The sequence below is a fragment of the Chiloscyllium plagiosum genome, chromosome 1 (genome assembly GCF_004010195.1).
Source record: "Chiloscyllium plagiosum isolate BGI_BamShark_2017 chromosome 1, ASM401019v2, whole genome shotgun sequence".
Taxonomy (NCBI): domain Eukaryota; kingdom Metazoa; phylum Chordata; class Chondrichthyes; order Orectolobiformes; family Hemiscylliidae; genus Chiloscyllium; species Chiloscyllium plagiosum.
In genome coordinates, this window is record NC_057710.1 from 68,119,776 (window position 1) to 68,123,672 (window position 3,897).

Below are 3,897 nucleotides of genomic sequence, written 5' to 3' on the forward strand. Positions count from 1 at the left end.
TTATAGAGATTTACAAAATTATGAGGGGCATGGATAGGATAAATAGGCAAAGTCTTTTCCCTAGGGTCGGGGAGTCCAGAACTAGAGGGCATAGGTTTGGGGTGAGAGGGTAAAGATATAAAAGAGACCTAAGGGGCAACGTTTTCACGCAGAGGGTGGTACGTGTATGGAATGAGCTGCCAGAGGAAGTGGTGGAGGCGGGTATAATTGCAACATTTAAGAGACATTTGGATGGGTATATGATTGGAATGGTTTGGAGGGATATGGGCCGGGTGCTGGCAGGTGGGACTAGATTGGGTTGGGATATCTTGTCGGCATGGACGGATTGGACTGAAGGGTCTGTTTCCATGCTGTACATCTTTATGACTGTATGACTCTAAGTCCATGCAGTTGCTACAACTGCACAGTAAAAGAAGTAGATGGCAACTTTTGAGTAAATAAAGCAACTGTCTGAATGCTGTATCATGTGAATTATTAGGAAACTGTTGATAATCAAAAAGTGTAAAAAAAAATTAGTGTTATTACTGTTACCAGTAATCAAGGTGATAAAAGTATTGATGAAGCTAATGGCGCTCACTGTTATTTATTGGAAAATGCTGCAGTAATTTTGGGTGAGGGCAATCATCTGAATGATGATAAATTGGAGAAGGAAGTTGTGCAACAGTCCTTGTGTACCAGTTGCTTAAAGTAAGCATGCAGGTGCAGCAGGCTGTGAAGTAGACTAACACTACGTTGGCCTTCACTCAGCCATTTTCTAATCAAAAAATGTTGAGCCAATCTAGGTGAATCTTTATCAACCAAATTTGCCCCATTGTGCTTGGGCCCAAGCCTTTTACTACAATCAGTGGTAACTGAAATTTATGTTTCTCGTAAGAGACTATTAATCTGTCAAGGTTCCGTTATATACATTCTCAGACAAGCTGAGGTCTTGAGCAAACATAAGGCTTGGAGTCCAGAGTAAATCTTGCTAAAGGCTGGTTCTGTGATCACTGAAACGTCTGCACTGGTATTAACCTCCACTAGAACTGGGTGACCATTTAACCAGACACTTATTTTGGTTGGTTCTGATTTAGATATTGCTGAGCAATTTGGTTGTTCCAAACCAGATGTAGGTTGGCATTACAAGGCATGCACTTTGGATACCAGCCTATGAATCTCCTGCTCAATTTAAGTCAAGTAGGACTCTTCTGTTGTCTTAGGCAGCAACTACAATGGCTTGCTGGCCTGGATCCTGAAGAAAATTTTTAACATTTGGCCAAAGATTGGCTTTGTTTTGCTGTGGGCTGACCTACAGTCCCTCTGTTCAGGATATGCTCTGAGTGAGGCTGTGCTATTGCCTTCACTCAGGTGGTGTTCCCCAAGCTCAGGTGGGGTAGCAAGGGTGTCCTCTTCCATTGGAATGCTCTGCAATTCATCTGCTTCATTTGCCACATTTTCCAATGATAAAACCAGTTGTAGTTCCTGTTTGAAGCCCACTTGGTTTTACATAGTTACATCATTAATTCCACATGCCAAATGGTCTCTCAGTATCTCATTAAGGGTTAAACCAAAATCACATACATCTACCAGTCATCTCAACCTCATCAAAAATCCTAATATGGATTCCCCTGGTTCCTGAATTGGCAAGTAAAACTGATAGTGTCTCAAAATTAAAGGAGATGTGGTCCGTAATATTCCTTAACTAAATCTGTCAATTTTTCAAAAGTTGTAGTATCTGCTGCCTCAGGGAAAGTTAGGCCCCTGATAACTGAAAAAGCTACGGGTTCACAAGCTGTCAGGAGAATTACGCCTAGCTTTTCATCTGCTCTAGTGTCATTTGCCTGGAGAAAAAAATGCATTCATTCCAAATACTGGGCCCAGTCTTCAATGGCAGGATTGAATGAGTCAAGCTTCCCAAATAATAGCATGATGTCAGAAATGCTTACCCCAGCTCAAAGACATCTGTTGCAAGCAAATTTCTTCAGGAGCAGGCTTTTCTCCCATTGCCACTTAAATATCTCCAAGGTCATTGGTATCCCCTCACCAAGTCACTCTTTATTTATAGGTGGAGAGTCCTTGGCATTGATGCAGCTCTCAGAGTGAACAGGATACTTAACACTCTTGTTCTTATCTGTCAGCAAGGCTCCCTGATCGGATCACATTGACAGCCCCAATCAGGGTACGCATATTCTATGAGGTCCACCTGTCTGACCTTGTTACAATCACTACATTTTGCACTTTTGGTAATGTACATTTTAAATTGTTATGGAATATAATTTAACAACTTTTTATAAAGTATATTTTGGAGAATGAGTAACTGTCATTTTCAATAATTTAGGTGAAATTTCTTTACCTGAAAAGTTGTTGGAATGGTGAAATTGTTACATGTGATGTGAAATGTGTTACAGTTGATGTGAAATTATATTAATAGGACATCAATAGCACAGATGCTTATTGAGGTAAAGCTAGCTGGATGCATGATGAAGAGTAAAAGTCTGGATGGATACGGTCAGGTGAAATAGCACATGGGAGGCACATATAGAGCAACATAGCATTTGGGATGAATGGCACCTTTCGGTGCTATAAAGTCTATGTAGTTATATGTGTAAAGTTGCTTGAAGGATGAAGATAATTTCAAATAAAATTATCATTTTTTGCATCTTTCAAACAAATAAGCTGTATTGAATCAGATATCTTTAAAAATAAATATTATTAAATTCAGGATTAGCTTTTCCCCTTAATCCTTTGTTATGTTCTGTCCTCTTTCTGTTTTGCTTCTGTAATTCCTCCACTCTCTGATTCATTTACATTACTCTTCCCTGTATGTTTCTTATTTTAACAACGTTTCATATTGTGCGATTCTATTTTCTATTTCTGTTTCTTTCTTTCTCCTTTGAAAGGGTTAAAGACATTCCAATTGTACAAGAAATTATCTTCTGTGTTTGTGACGGAAACTAAATGCCAGGGCCAGGTACAGAAAAATAAGGATGGTGAACTACAGGTTTCTGGATTGCCCTGGACATATCATATTATCATTCTTCCTTAAATTCTATTGTAGGATCATTATTTCTGCTTCCACGTCCCAGAAGAAGAGAGGAGCATGAATGATGGAGCCTGAGTGTACCAGCAAGGCTTGTTTCTCTGAATGCATGTATTTCAAATCGGACATGACAAAGATTGCAGTGATCTGGAGACATCTGATGTTGTTTGCTGGTTGAAGGATTACCATGGTTCAGAATTTAAAATCACACACCAGGTTATAGTCCAACAGGTTTATTTGAAAGCACCAGCTTTCAAAGCACTGTTCCTTCATCAGGTGGTTGTCCACCTGATGGAGGAGCAACACTCCAAAAGCTAGTGCTTCCAAATAAACCTGTTGGACTATTACCTAGTGTGTTGTGAGATTTTTAACTTTGTCCACCCCAGTCCAACATCAGTACCTCCAAATCAGGATTCAGAATGGCATTCATTGGGAGATTGTTCAGAATGATTCAAAGGTGGGATTATTTTTTCTTCTTCTTTTTTTCTTTTTCTTTTTTCTTTTCTTGTTTTATGTTTTAACCCCCACACTACCGCCTAACTGCGGTAGTGCTTATTTTTTCCCAGCACCCATGGTGTGTGTGTGTGTAGGTGTGAGACACAGTGAGAGACACAAGGTGCACAAATCTTTATTCAATTTCCACCACCAGGAAGATAGGAAAACACCCGGGTGGCCAGTGACAAGCACTGCCCTTCACATCAAAGGGCAGTGCTGTGTGATCAAAACAGTGAAGGGGAGGGTAGGGACTAAATCAAAATAGAATTGGAGGGAGAAATGATGCACACGACCCCCTGCGGCGCCCACCTCTCCCTGAACAACTCCAGGGCGTTGGTCGACACCGCGTGCTCCTTCTCCAAGGACACCCGGGCACTAACGTA